We start from the raw sequence: 17,031 nt of genomic DNA, 5'->3' as shown, positions 1-17,031 counted from the left end.
ACGATCCAGCTATACCACTCCTAGGAATATACCCAAGGAACACAAAAATACAATACAAAAATCCCTTCCTTACTCCTATATTCATTGCAGCGCTATTTACAATAGCCAGACTCTGGAAACAACCAAGATACCCTTCAACAGATGAGTGTCTGAAGAAACTGTGGTACATATACACAATGGAATACTATGCAGCCATCAGGAGAGATGAAGTCATGAAATTTTCCTATACATGGATGTACATGGAATCTATTATGCTGAGTGAAGTCAGAGGGAGAGAGAAAGATGCAGACTGGTTTCACTCATCTATGAGCTTTAAGAAAAATGAAGGACATTTTAACAGTATCTCAGAGACAAGAGAGATGAGGGCTGGTAGGTGCAGCTCAGGACATGCAGCTCATCACATAGGGTGATGAGTGCAGTTGCAGAGATGACTACACTGAAAACTATCATAACAATGTGAATGAATGAGGGAAGTAGAAAGCCTGTCTCGAGTACAGGTGTAGGGGGGTGGGGAGGAGGGAGATCTGGGAAATTGGTGGTGGGAATGTTGCACCGGTGAAGGGGGGTGTTCTTTACATGACTGTAATCATACAACTATAATCATGTTTGTAATCACGGTGTTTAAAGATAAAAAAATTTTAAAGATAAAAAAAAGATGGGCATTTTATATTAATCAAGGCATATGTAGAGTAGGAAGAAATCACTCTCCTAAACATATATGCACCAAATGAGGGTCTAGAAAAATATTTAATACAATTGTTGACAAATCTGAAAAATAATATTAATAAAAACAAAATAATTGTGGGGGATCTTAACATGGCTTTGTCAACACTGGATAGGTCAACTAGACTGAAATCCAACAAGAATATACTAAACCTGAGAAGAGAAATGGAAGAAAGAGGCCTAGTGGATATATATATAGGACACTCCATCCCCAAAAACCTGGATACACATTCTTCTCCAAAGTACATGGGACATTCTCCAGGATAGACTACATGCTGACACATAAAACATAGCTCCATAATATCAAGAGGATAGAAATCTTGCAGACTACCTTTGCTGACCACAAGGCTCTGAAATTATATGTGAATTCTAAAGGGACACAGAAGAAAAACTTTAACACCTGGAAGTTAAACAGCCTCATCAAAGAGGAAATCAATACTTTCCTGGAAACAAATGATTATAAAGACACAAACTATCAGAACTTATGGGACACAGCAAAAGCAGTACTGAGAGGAAAATTTATAGCTTTGCAAGCACACATAGGAAGGAAGAAGGGGCTTACGTGAGTAGCTTAATGACACAGTTCATAGAACTAGAAAGTGCTCAACAAAAGGACCCAAAAATAGGGAGACAAGGAAATAACAAGACTGAGAGCAGAAATCAACGAGGTAGAAACCCAAAATACAATCCGAAAGATCAAATAAAGCAGAGTTGGTTCTTTGAAAAAATAAACAAGAGTGATAGACCACTGGCAAAACAAAGAAAGAGAGACAGAAACTTGATAACTCGTATTAGGAATGAAAAAGGAGAGATCACTACTGATATGGCAGAGATCCAAAGGATAATCAGAAACTACTTTGAGAAACTCTATGCCACTAAAAATGAGAACCTGGAAGAAATGGATAAATTCTTGCACTCTTATAATCTTCCATGGTTGAATGAAGAGGATGTAACATATCTAAACACCCCCTTCACTATTGAGGAAATTAAAACGGTAATCAAATGTCTGCCCAAAAACAAAAGCCGAGGCCCAGATGGATTCACTAATGAATTCTTTCAAACTTTCCAAGAGGAACTACTACCAATCTTGGCAAGACTCTTTCATGAAACTGAACAAACGGAAACACTTCCAAATAGCTTTTATGAAGTCAACATCATCTTGATACCTAAACCAGACAGAGATGCTACGAAAAAAGAAAATTACAGACCAATATCGCTGATGAATGCAGATGCAAAGATCCTCAATAAAATCCTTGCAAATAGGATTCAATGCCTCATTAAGAAGATGCATCCCAGGAATGCAAGGATGGTTTAACATCCGTAAATCTATCAACATAATACACAACATCAACAACAAGAAAAATAAAAACCACATGATCATATCAATAGATGCAGAGAAAGCATTTGATAAGGTCCAACACCCATTCTTGATCAAAACTCTCAGCAATATGGGAATGAAAGGAACCTTTCTCAATATAGTTAGGGCCATCTACTTCAAGCCAGTGGCAAATATTATCCTCAATGGAGAAAAACTAAAAGCCTTTCCTCTAAATTCTGGCACAAGACAAGGCTGTCCTCTCTCAGCACTTCTATTCAACATAGCACTGGAATTACTCACTATAGCAATTAGGCAAGAAAAAGATATCAAGGGAATCCAGATAGGAAAGAAAGAAATCAAGCTCTTGCTGTTTGCAGATGACATGATACTCTACTTAGAAAACCCTAAAGACTCTACCAAAAAGCTTCTAGAAACAATAAACTCATATAGCAAGGTGGCAGGCTACAAAGTTAACACACAAAATTAATAACCTTTCTATATACCAATAGTAATAAGGAAGAAATGGACATTAAAAAATAACCCCATTCACAAGAGTGCCACACAAACTCAAATATCTTGGAATCAACTTGACTAAAAACGTGAAGGACCTATACAAAGAAAACTATAAAACTTTGCTCCAAGAAATAAGAGAGGACACACGAAAATGGAAACACATACCCTGCTTATGGATTGGCAGGATTAACATCATCAAAATGGCAATACTCCCCAAGGCATTGTACACATTTAATGTGATCCCTCTAAAGATACCTGTGACATTCTTCAAAGAAGTGGATCGGGCACTTTTGAAATTCACTTGAAACAATAAACACCCTAGAATAGCTAAAGCAATCATTCGGAAAAAGAATATGGGAGGAATTACTTTCCCCAACTTTAAACTTTACTACAAAGCAATAGTTATCAAAACAGCATGCTTTCATGTTATGAAAACATGGCCTCAGATCAGTGAAATAGGCTTGAATACTCAGAGAATGTTCCCCAGACATACAGTCACTTAATTTTTGATAAAGGAGGAAGAAATCCTAAATGGAGCAAAGAAATCCTCTTCAACAAGTGGTGTTGGCACAACTGGCTAGCCACTTGCAAAAAATTGAACTTAGACCCCCAGCTAACATCATGTACAAAAGTAAAATCCAAATGGATTAAAGACCTCGATATCAGACCCGAAACCATAAACTATATAGAACAACATGTAGGTAAAACACTCCAGGACATTGAGACTACAGGCATATTCAAGGAGGAAACTGCACTCTACAAGCAAGTGAAAGCAGAGATTAACAGATGGGAATATATTAAGCTGAGAAGCTTCTGCACCTCAAAGGAATTAGTGCCCAGGATACAAGAGCCACCCACTGAGTGGGAGAAACTATTCACTCAATACCCATCAGATAAGGGGCTAATCTCCAAAATATACAAGGCACTGACAGAACTTTACAAGAAAAAAAAAACATATAATCCCATCAAAAACTGGGGAGAAGAAATGAACAGACACTTTGACAAAGAAGAAATACAAATGGCCAAAAGACACATGAAAAAATGCTCCACATCACTAATCATCAGGGAGATGCAAATCAAAAGAACTATGAGGTACCAACTCACACCACAGAGATTGGCACACATCACAAAGAATGAGAACAAACAGTGTTGGTGGGGATGTGGAGAGTAAGGAACTCTTATCTACTGCTGGTGGGAATGCTGCCTAGTTCAACCATTATGGAAAGCGATATGAAGATTCCTTCAAAAACTGGAAATCGAGCTCCCATACAATCCAGCCATACCACTCCTAGGAATATACCCTAGGAACACAAAAATACAATACAAAAAATCCCTTCCTTACACCTATATTCATCGCAGCACTGTTTACCATAGCAAGACTCTGGAAACAACCAAGATGCCTTTCAACAGTCGAATGGCTAAAGAAACTGTGGTACATATACACAATGGAATATTATGCAACTGTCAGGAGAGATGAAGTCATGAAATTTTCCTATACATGGATGTATATGGAATCTATTATGCTGAGTGAAATAAGTCAGAGAGAGAAAGACGCAGAATGGTCTCACTCATCTACGGATTTTAAGAAAAATAAAAGACATTCTTGCAATAATAATTTTCAGACACCAAAGAGAAAAGAGCTGGACGTTCCAGCTCACCTCATGAAGCTTACCACAAAGAGTGTTGAGTTTAGTTAGAGAAATAACTACATTCTGAACTGTCCTAATAATGAGTATGTATGAGGGAAATGGAAAGCCTGTCTAGAGTACAGGCGTGGGGTGGTTGGGAGGAGGGAGATTTGGGACATGGTGATGGGAATGTTGCATTGGTGATGGGTGGTATTCTTTACATGACTGAAACCCAAACACAATCATATATGTAATCATGGTGTTTAAAGAAAATAACATATATTTTAAAAAAGCTTATTCCTGGTTCTGTGCTCAGGGTTCATTCCTGGTGAGCTTGGGAAGGAATCATGTGAGGTGCTAGGAATCAAACCTGGATTGGTCACATACAAGGCAATTGTCTTACTATACTATATCTCCAGCTAAATGCATGAGTTTTCAAAGAAAAAACAGATCTGAGCAATAGTATAGCAAGTAAGGGGCTTGCCTTGAATGTGACTGACTCATGTTCAATCTCAGCATCCAGTGTGGTCCCTAGAGCCCACCAGGAGTGATTTCTATGATCACATTGAACAAGAGCTGGATGTTTAAAGGAAGTAAAGTGATATACATGTTATCACTTCAGTAGCAATATTGTAAACCAGTGTTTAAGAAGTAAAAAAGGAAAAGAGAGAGAAAGAGAGAGAAGAAAAATGTCTGCCATAAATATAGGCAGGGGAGATGGCGGAGGTGGGGAGGGAACTGGGGATATTGGTGATGGGAAATGTGTGCTGGTGAGGGGATGGGGTGTATAAAATCAAAAATAAACAACTTTGTAACTGTAGATCACAGTGATTCAATTGAAAATATTATTTAACAATAAAAGAAAACATTGATTCCTAAGTGCAAGCCAGAAATTATCCCCTTAGCACTGCTTGGGTGTGCCCCCACGCAACAAACTAAACAAAACCCAAAAAATATCTAAAGGAGAAACTGAACATTTTGTTTAATTTTTTGATTCAATGAAACTCTTTAATTCAATAAATCAGGCAGAATTGGTCAGCAAGCTAGATTATGCCTTCCCCTCTCTGGCCAGCAGCATTAAAGCAATTTCTATGTTATAATATTAGGTATTTTCATAGGTCTGTACTTTCTGTGGTCATCGTAACCACATTGATTGGAATTCTTCTAATATCCCCTAGCACCAGCAAAGTAGCTCAAGACTGTAGTGAAAACTTATTTTTATTAGTCCTGCGATTTCTCCCTACTGATTGGATTCCAGCCCCAGGACCCACCTACCACTACCCTGCAGGAAGGTGCTAAGATCTGGGCCCAGTAACAATGTTGAGATTTGAGGGCGGGCACAGAGGCCAAAGTTGGTCATTCTAATTCCACCCTTCGTTTTGTTTTAAAAAGTTGGGTACTGTCTTTTTCGGGGGGTTCTCTGCCTCATAGACTTATGAACTTTGGTCATTTTTTCACCGTTTATAGAATCTTACTCGAACTAATATCAACTTGTAAAAAGATGTCAGAAGCAACTTTGCATAACTTCTTGCACATCTTGGGTGAAATAGTATTTAGGGTATATAATCTTTTTAAATTCTGAAAGAAATTTTAAACACAATGAATCAAGATTTCAGCAGTTTTCACAATGATCATGTAATTCTCTCTATTCAACAAGACAGACCAAGTTTACTTTGAAAGAGCAAACAGGGGAATAAAATTTCTCTTTCTCTTTCATTTTTATTGAGATTAGGATTACACTCAGCTGTGCTTGGGGCTTATTCCTGGCACATAGATCACTGGAGGCAGTGCTGAGGGATCATATATGGTACAGGGAATTGAGTCCAAATTGGTTGCATGCAAGGTATGTTTCCTCACCTATGCACTGTATTATCTCTCTGGCCCCCCAAATGTATAATTTTGAAGTAAAAATAAACTATCTTAAAGGCTTTCTTAGGAGTAAAATAATAACCAGGATACTTTTCATACTATATATTCTAAATTGATCATTTAAAATTGATAATTGATGGGCTAGAGCAATAGAACAGCAGTTAGGGTATTTGCCTTGCATGCAGCTACCTGATTTCAATCCCTGGCAATACATATGGTCCCCTGAATCTTCCAGGTGCAATTTCTGAACATAGGGCCAGAAGTAACCTCTAAGCACCACCTGTTGTAGAAAAATTAACAAATAAATAAATGATACCAACCTGGAGGAAGATATCAGAAGCAACTTTGGATAACTTCTTGCATATCTCACATAAAATAGTTTTAGGGTATATTAATAGAACTAAAGGTATAAATAAATACATAAAATAGATAAATTGGTAATGTATTTAATTTTAAATTATAAATGCCAAAAATAAAATAGAATGTCCTGTATATTTTAATTGTGTAAAAATAAATAAAAGATGTGGTATACATGAAACATTTGAAAGTACTTACCTTGAGAATACAGACCAGTGTTTATCAATCTTTTCCAACCTAGGCCTCCATTTAACCTAGTTTCTTTCCTGTGCCCACCTTTCCTATTGGTTGGTCCTTTAGTTTCATGACACGGCTTCTCATTTACATGATTTTCACCTGGAGACCCTTGAAATATCCTAGGATCCCAAGAAGGACAATATAGCCTCTAGTTGAGAAACAATGCTCTTGAGAAGTATGGATATTTTAGATTATTTCTTCTGTCTTTGTTCATTAAGTACTTAACATTTTCTTCCAATGCTTTACCTCTTATTTCCTTATTGGCTTCTTTGTCATTTTTGGTTTGTAGTTTTTCTTCAAGTTCTTCTATGCAATTCTCTAATTGTGGGATTCTGCTATTATGGCTTGCTAAGACATTTTTTTATTTCCCTTAATTCCATTTGTATGGATTCTCTCATCTTCTATAAAAGTTCTTCTTTGAGTTGGTTGGATTGTTCATCTATGTATTTCTTGATTTCTATTGCTATGGCATTCATTGCTACTTTTAGGTCCTCATCTATTAGGCTTGTGCATTTTGGTAGACTTGGAAACTTGCTAGAATTTCTCTTTATGTCCCCGACTGCTAGTGTCTTTCTTAGTTTCTCCATATTTCTTTGCATTTTGTGTTTGAACATTAGTTTATGCCCTCGGGTCTCAGCCCTCCTTTTTCACCTGTGATGTGGGGCTGGGTCCCTTCCTTGGAATGCAGCCCTAAGCGGGTATGATGGCAGCAGTCTCCTCCCTCTCGATACCTGTGAGAAGGTAAAGGGTGGCCCTCTGTGCTATGGTCCCCAAGCGCCAACCTAGTATGAATATTTTAAATGCAAATTATTCTAGCAAAATTTTTTCCCTTTTTATTAAGTAGGAAGATAACTTTAGAAAGTTAAAGTGCCAAATGAGAGAAAGAGAAATATATAATTAATAAATAGTCTTAAATAATGGTATTCTAAAATTTTAAGTCTTTATTCATGTAACAGAGAGCAGATTTCCTCAAAACCTATGTGTTCTTAAATGTGTTGCTTAGTTACTATTAATAAGTTTTTCTATTTTATTTTTCTCAGAGAAAATCTCATGTTATATGAGTAATTTTTTTTGCCTGCTTTAACTTTTGTTATATGCACCCAAAAGCCCCCCCCATGTAGATAGGTATATTTTTGCCTTACATAATTACATATAGATAAAAGGAATTTGAATTTATATTACTTTAAGCATTTGCATTACATTTCACACTACAATTCTTACAAATAAAAGGTTTGGCTTTATGTTCTACACCATTTAGGCCATGGATAGAGTTAAAATTAAAGTAACTAGGGACTAAACAAATATTTTGCTCATTGAGGACAATTTTGATTAATGGTTGAAATTTTTTATTTTGAATTCTTATGCTGGCAATATTTTAGAACAAGGTGACATTTAAAACAATCTTTTACTTATTAAAAAACCCAAATGTATAAACTGGTATACAAGAAAGAAAAAGAAATAAAACAACAAAACCCAGCTTATCTTTGTTAGTTTTTTAGAGATAAATGTGGGGTTCTACTGAAAAGAAAAGTGAATTTACAAGGTTATAAATAATGGTTCTCAATGTTGTTGATCTCCACCCTGATACTTGTGAACATTATTTTAAAATGAGAACTTTGAGACATAACTGATGTGTATGGTGTGGAAAGGAGTCCCAGGAGTTCCTTACTAACTTTGCTTTGCACCAAATAGACATCTTCTGAAATCTGCTCATGTATTTTAACAAGCTTTTATTATTACTGCTTCACTTAGAGAAATACTACTGATAATTAGAGTCATCCCAGAAACTGACCCTTCAAGAAATGGAACCAAGAATTAATGTTGGTTATGTAAATGCTGTTTCAATATTCTTTTCCACAGTTTTTAATTATACAGAACAAACAATAACGTGGTTACTAATAAAATCTTCCCAAGATACTTTCTTCATAAATAGTCTGAGTAAACTCTACGCCCAAGTCATCTCAGCTGTCTGCAAGGCCCTTCAAGAAGGTTGCAACTCAAAGATTTCAAGTAAATATATCACATTCAAGCAGAAAGGGCCAGGACTGAGCCCTATGTATTCCAATAGTTACTACAGTTCCAGGGTGTCAGTCCACAAAGGATACTTCCTCCCAGGGTCTGTTGTGTACCTAGGCACCATCTCTGACACCAGTAGGTACAATTCAAAGAAATGCAACTGGAACTCAGGAGGGGGAAGTTTAGAAAAATGTTCTGTCAAAGCAGGTATTTTCACCATTACAAATCCAGTCCCGATACACTATTACAATGGCCTCAATCATCATTGCTGAAGAAGTTTCTAAAACACGATCTTAGGAAGTAGGAACTTATAAATAGAAGCCCATCTAATTCCATATGGATTGCAGCATTACACCAATTTTCTTGAAAGTCAATATGTGTATGTTTTGTTCTAAGGGGGGAGAAAACTGGAAATCAATTTAGTCTTCAACACAAAAATAGTAAGAGGACTTCAGACCAGTGGGACAATTTCAGCTGGACTGCAAGTCCCTCCTGGAAGGTTCCAACACTAAAACTTCAGGAGCATTTTGGGAAACCACCAATGATCCACCTGGCAGATTAGAACCTAAGTTCTACAAGATGTTCAGCTTTTACCATGATTTTGTTCAATAAATGTGAACTACTGCCAAATTATTTTATGGCCCACTAGAAAAATTTTTCCCTAGCAGAATTTCTTTCTGGAATGTCAAACAGGTACTGACTCCTGACTTTGTGCCAGAACATTACAAATAAAACCACAATTTCTTCTTCCCATTAAGAAGTCCGATAGTGCTAAGGGAGAAAATGTTCTTTCGTTGTGCAATATGCAAAATGAAGCAGATAAAGAAAGCCCTGTGATTCCATCTGAGTCAAAATGTTCTAGAATAATACCTATGATGATATCTAATTCACCTGAATGACAAGAGACTCTCTGGGTTACTAGAAGGATCATCTGCTTTCCCCTTTCCCAGCAGAAAGGGGCTTCTGTGACTAGTCAGACTCCAAGGTTTCATGTGGGTCCTGTGAGCCTGCAGTGATGAAAAAACCTATGCGTCTTGGTGGTCACCTTCAATAACCTAGTCCTCTTGGCTCTCTCCATCAGCCTTTCCTCCTGCCACTTGCTAGAGGGAATCATGAGTTCACACCACCCCTTATATCACAGGCTACCTGATATCATTCATTCATTCATTCCCACACAGCATCACAAATTACCTCTCTAGTCAGTGTCAAGTACATGCAATACAGCTCTGGATGTTTTGGCTGTACTGTTAGGCTATAGTTTTGCTGGTGGCCAGGTGCCAAAGATAATTATTTTCTTTAGTCACACCCATAAGTTGCACTCTGCCTGCTCTTGTGGAAATCATGGAGGTTGGGCTTATGCTGATATATCTTGATTAGCTGGGACTTGTTTTCTTGGCATAAGTCTCTAGAGCTAGAGTCTCTCTTCTATTTGGGAAAAAAAAAACCCACAAATCTCTATATCTACCAGCTGTACATATTTTTAGATTAGGCTGCTGTGAAGGTCTTTAGATTCAAATTTGGGGGTGAGTGGGGTTGTATTATACCCAATAATGCTCAGGGTTTACTCCTGGCTAGTTGCTCAGGGGTCACTCTTGGCAGGGCTCAGGGAGCCATGTATAGAGCCTGGTTCCTACATGCAAAGCAAGCACCTTGCCTACCATACTAGCTCTCTGGTCCCTGCCCACATTTTTTTAATTGCTTCATTTAAGCACCATGATTATAAAATTGTTCATTGTTGGGTTTCAGTCATATAACATTCACCATCCTTCACCAGTGCACCCTTTCCATTCCCAATTCCCTTCTACCCACCTACCACCATCCCCAACACCTACCTTGCTTTAGGGCAAGAAATTTGTTTTTCTCTCTTCTTCTTTAGGCTATAATGCTATGATAATGCTAATGCTTTGATGCTATGGTTTACATTATTGTTGGAGGGGTGCCTTGCCTGTTAATTTCTTCCTTCACTACCTAGTTCTTGTCCAGAGTGATCAATGCCAACTATCGTTGTCCTAGTAGACACTTCTCTACTCTAGCTACACTCACCACTCTTTGTAATGAGCTTTCTACCGTGGGCTGGACCTCCTGCCCTTTGTCTCTATTTCTCTGGGTATTACACCATATTATCTCTTGTTCTCCTTATATTCCACAAAGGAGCGAGATTACTTATCTTTTCCCCTCTAGTCCAAGTTTTAATGGTTTCCTTGTTCTTAATTTTTGTCTTAATTTCTTATCTGAATTATATGTTTTCTAATTCTTATTTAATAGGTTTTCTTATTCAGTTCTAACTCCCTTTTTATTACCACTTCAGTTATATTGTAATAGTGGAAAAGTTTATTTTTATATAAAACTACTATGCCCTATCATCACCCAGTGACAAAGACTCCCCAACATCTCTGTCCCTCAGTCACCTCTAGTCTACCTCTTTCTAGTCTACCACTTCATCCCCCACTGCTTGCTCATCTGAGTTTTGAAATCTAAGACCAAGGATTTTTTTGTTCAAATTCCATTTATTCCCTTATTATGTTTCTATGCCACAGATAAACAAAATGACCCAGTATTTGCCCTTTTCTTTGACTTTACGTAACACGATGCCCTTCAATTCATGATTTCATCTTACAGATATACTATCCCACAATATATATATATGTATGTGTATACATACATATATACACATATTTACTATAGCTTTTTTAGGTGATAAAACTTTAATAGATGTTTCTCCTTTTTTCCTTTTCCTTTTTTTCTTTACATGGTGCTCAAGGGCAACTCCTGGTACCAAAGCTCAAAGCAAGGTTTTCTATGTGCAAAGCCTGCACTCCAGTTCTGAGTATTTCTCTCTGACCCAACCTGTCTTTGCATGTATTTTATCATGAATCTATGAATATGCTTACCAGTTTGTAGCAGGTTTTTTATTTTTAAATAACAACTTTTGATGGACAGAATTTTTATAATTCTTATATAGATACATTTGTTAATGTTTATTTTTAATGGTTTACTTTTTGTGTAATTTCTAAATAACTCTGAATTCCTTAAGATGTCTTCTTTTCCTCCTAAAATTTTTAGGTTACACTTAAGTGTGTAACATATCTCAAATTAAATTGTGTGTATAGAAAGAGAGGGGTTTAAGTGGACTTAGGTTTAGAGGGCTTTTTTATTTTTTCCAGAAATAGTTTCTAAAATGATTTCATTTTTTTTTCTGGGTTGCCTTAGTACTTAGGCCAAAAAAAAAGAGATTATGGTACATAAGACTATTTCTGAACTCCATTCTATACCATTTGATCTACATGTTTATCTTTAGCTAACTTAAGAATGTCTTGATTAATGTTCTACAAGCCAGTTTTGAAATCACATAGTGCAATTTTTTGTTTCTTTAGTAAATATTTGATTATACATCCATTTTCTTTTAATAGGGAACTAGATGTTCTATAATTTATTGCGCGCCTTTCAATCATTTACCTTTTAAAGAAATTGGGGTATTTTATTTGCTGCTAAATTACCATAAAATTGTTTGCAGTATTCATATTATCTTCATTATGTGTGCAGAACTTGCAGTATTACCCTTTTCATTTTAAATAGTGATCATTTGTGGTTTTTACTTGATCAGATGTTATCAATTTTATTAATCTTTCAGGGAACATCTTCAGACATTGATTTTTGTTTTGCTTTGTTTTCATTTTGGTACCACACCTGGTGGTGCTTGGGGCCCAAACCCAAGTTGTTGCTTGGAGATTGTTCCCCAGTGTGCTCATGAATTATGTGGTACAAACCACTTTGTTGATATTTGCCTACTTCATTGATTTCTACTTCGACTTTATTTTCTTTCTTCTTGAATTCATTTTATTCTTTAATATTTAGCTTTAGTTAAAGCTTAGAGTTATCTTTTTTTCCTAGCATAGGCATCTAAAGCTGTCATGTTCCTTCTCAACGCTGCTTCAATTGTGTGCTACCAATGTTCATATATTGTACTTTCCTTAGCATTCAAGCTTATTTCCATTTTGATTTTTTTGTGACCTGTGGCTCATTTATAAGTGCACTGTATAAATGTCTGATGGATTCTCTATTTTAAGGTTGATCATTTTTAAGCACCACTCCCTCCATTCTCTTTGTTATTGTTTCTGTAACAACTGATCCTCTTGTTTTTGGTGCTCACTGACTATAGGCTTGCACACACTTGTTTGTTAGGTCTGGTGATCACACTCCAATGTAATAATGATGTAGAGGACTGAATCCATGGTCTCAGCAACCTCATGTCTGCAAAGTACATGCTCTAATACTGAACTTTATCTCTGGGTATTATGCCTTATTTTTAATTTAACATCATTGTGATCAGAGGATAACATTCTACTGTGTAGGGGCTAGAGCAGTGGCACAGGCCATAGGGCTTCTGCCTTGCATGCACTAGCCTAGAACAGACCAAGGTAGGGTCCTCTGGTGTCCCATATGGTTCCCCAAGACAAAAGCGATTTCTGAGTGCATAGCCAGGAGTAACCCCTGAGTGTCACTGGGTGTGGCCCAAAAACGAAAAAAAAATTCTACTGTGTAGAATTTGACATTTATTAAGTTCTATTTATTTCTCATAGTAATGCCATTGGTGAATGATTTGTGCATATTTGAAAGTGTGTGCTGTGATGTGGAGTTGTCTCCAGTTTCAATAGGTCGTGGTGATTACAAGTGTTATACTAGTCATGTTTCCTCAATGATTTTTATCATATTTTTCTATTAGTTACTAAATGAAATGAAACTATTATTACAGAATTACCTGTAATTCTCTTCAGGGATACAGAGAATATAGGGATATACTTTTATATTTTTGGTTTTTAGGCCACACCAAGCAGTGCTCAGGGTTACACCAGTACTCAGATTTCTGCACTCAAGAATTACTCCTGGTGGTGTTTGGGGTGCTTGGGGACCATATGAGTTGCTGAGAATTGAACCTGGGTCAACCATGTGCAAGGCAATGCTCTATCTATTGTACTAGTACTCTAGCCCCCATACTCATTTTTAAATCTTTGGGAAGAACTCTTCAGTGGATTTGCTGCTGTCAAGGTTAGTTTTTTTATCATGGAATATTAACTTCACACTGAATATTAGAATTGATATTTTAAATATTGCATTTAACATTAAGGTAAAAGCAAATAAAATCTTTGGGAGTAAAGTACTATTTAGTGTCTGTAAGCTTTCTAGGGAGAATATTACTACAAATTTAGGCATTTGTCTGTGTGTGATGGATAATATTATGCCCCACTCTCAGACTGTCACATCCTAATCCTCAAAACCTATAAACAGGGGCCCGAGTGGTGGCGCTAGAGGTAAGGTTCTGCTTTGCAAGCGTTAGCCTAGAAAGGACTGTGGTTCGATCCCTCCATGTCCCATATGGTCCCCACAAGCCAGGAGTAACCGCTGAGTGTCAACGGGTGTGGCCCAAAATCAAAAACAAACAAACAAACAAAAACCAACTATAAATATACTGTGTTAGGTGGCAAGGAGATGTAGTGGCCTTAAAGTTGCTCAACACCTCATCTTTTGATGGGGAGATTATCCTATATACCATGAAGCCTAAGAGAATCACACGGGTCCTTTCTAAGTGGGAGAGAGAAGCTAAGAGGAAGAACCAGCCATCTACAGGCATGAGAAGAGTCCCACTGCCTTTGACAATAGAGAAATGGACAATGAAAAAATGGAACTGGAAGCCCCAAAACTGCAAATGGTGTCTTTCTTTGTACCTTTTGAAAATATACAGACCATCTAAGTACCATAAGGTACCTTGATTGTAGCTTAGCATGATTTGTTTCTGACCTCAACAGCTGTAAGATAAATGTATGCTGCTTCAGCCACTCTGCCTGTAATCACTTGTAACAGCAGCTATAGTAAATGAGTAAAATATATCATTTTCTATCTGTATATAATATCTACTAGCACAACTATAAACTCCAAATTGCATTAAAAGTTACTGTAAATTGCTTTTTATTCTGACTTACTATATCATGAACATTTAAAAATTTATCATATATATTTCTCATTGTCTAGTTACATATTTATATCCTTAAATGAATCTTTAGGTCATGAACAAAAATTTTAACTATCAGTGACATTGTATTATTACCTGGGAGTGCACAGGAATTACTCCTGGCTCTGTGCTCAGAAATCATTCCTGGCAGGCATGGAGACCATATGGGATGCCGGGATTTGTCCACTGTCCATCCTGGATCAGCTGTCTGCCTATCACTGTACTATGTCTCTGGCCCTGTATTATTTTTCTAATCACTCATATGAAGCAGGCTGTTATGGAATAGTACCACTCAGTTATAATTCATAGAAATTAAATGTTGATGGATTTTCCATAATATGACCATTAAAAATAGTTCCTTTTCCTCCCTCCTTTTGGCATGACTGGACATAATCTTTTGTGTTTAATTTTTGCCAGTTTACAAGAAAACTTGCATCTTGCTTTTATTTTCATTTCTTTAATTATAAATGAGTTTGAACATCTCTTCCAATATTACCCTTTGAGTCTTTCTGTTAATTATTGATATCCTTTGCACATTTTTATATCATTTCCTTTTATACTCCTGCAGTTCGCTATTCATGTTAACCCTTCATTTCTTACTTGCTACATTTTCCTTGTGTGTCTGTATGTTGGATGTCTTCAGTATAAGCATTAGATGTAGATGTACATGGAATCTATTATGCTGAGTGAAATAAGTCAGAGGGAGAAATAGACACAGATAGTTTCATTAATCTATGGACTTAAAAAATTAAGGATATTATTATAATAATGCTCAGAGACGATAAAAAGGGCCAGAAGGACTGGCTTACAAAATAAAGCTCACCACAAAGAGTGGTGAGTGCAGTTAGGGAAATAACTACACTAACAACTATCATGATTATCTTAATGAGTGAGAGAAATAAAATGCCTGCCTCGAATACAGGCAGGGGTTGGGAAGGAGAGAGGGGTCATTGGTGGTGGGAATGTTGCACTTCTGAAGGAGGGTGTTCTGTTTATGACTGAAACCCAACTAGAATCATGTTTGTAATTATGGTGCTTAAATAAAAATTTTATATAAAAAAGTGGCAATAATACACAATGGAATATTATTCAGCTCTGAGTGATGATGAAATCTTGACTTTGCTATATTCAATGGAAATAGAAAGTACATCTCAAGTAAAATAGGCCAGAGGGTATGAGGATAAATGACAGATTATCTCACATATATGTGGTTTATAAATAAAGCAATAAAATATGAGGTTGGGCTAAAACAAAACCTGAGTTTCTGACAATAGAGCTGAGGTTTACAAAAGTAGAAAGGAGAATGGGAAAGAAAGATAGAGAAAAATAGGGCAGGTAAAATTAACTTACTGTTAAAAAATATACTACATTTGTAAAATTTTTAAAGTAATATTAATTTTGATGTATTACATTTAACCTAATGGAGCCAAATATTTGTATCATATCAACATGCAATTAATGCAAAACAATAATAAAATATTTTACCCATATTCAAAATAAAAGAATTAGATGAATGTTTACAAAGTATTTGGCATAATGTCCACAGTATAGCCAGTATTGTTTCATAGAGCTATTACTATTAATACTGCACTGAAGCTGGGCCATACAATGAGTTAGTCTCACCTCCCGGTGAGACTCTTATAAGTCCTGGGAAATTTAAATGATGCATTTTCTATTTACTTCTGACTTATTTGAAACTTTAACTCTACAAACACCTTAACATGTTGTGAATAATTAGATTACTATTTTGTTATTTTCAATGCCAGGGATCAAACCCACGACCTATATGCAAGGCATGTGTTCTACCACTATACAACATCTCTGGCCCCTGAAATACTGGTGTCTTAATATCACATGCTATAAAAACCTCACTAAATTAAAATAATCTTTAGGGAATTATTTAATTTAGCCCACTCACATTAAAACCATTTATCCGGAAAAGTGTGATAAAATAATATAAAGGGCTGGAGAGCTAGTACAGCAAGTAGGCATTTGCTTTGCAGACAAGTGGGAACCCCATATGGGTTCTTAAGTTCTGCCAGAAGTGATCTTGGAGTGCAGAGCCAGGAGTAAACCCTGAGTACAGCCAGGTGTGTCCCAAAAACAAAAAGAAAAAGGAAGGAAGGAATAAAGGAAGGAAGGAAGGAGGGAGGGAGGGAGGGAGGGAGGAAGGGAGGGAGGGAGGGAGGGAGGGAGGGAAGAAGGGAGGAAAGAAGGGAGGAAGAAATGAAGGAAACGAGGGAGAGAGGGAAGAAAGGAGGGAGGGAGGGAAAAGGAAGGGAGGAAAGAAGGAAGGAAGGAAGGAAGGAAAAAAGGAAGGGAGAGAGGGAGAAAGAAAAGATGGGAAGAAGGAAGGGAAGAAA

This window comes from Suncus etruscus, chromosome 17 (assembly GCF_024139225.1).
Source record: "Suncus etruscus isolate mSunEtr1 chromosome 17, mSunEtr1.pri.cur, whole genome shotgun sequence".
NCBI lineage: Eukaryota > Metazoa > Chordata > Mammalia > Eulipotyphla > Soricidae > Suncus > Suncus etruscus.
This window is presented reverse-complemented; position numbering follows the sequence as displayed.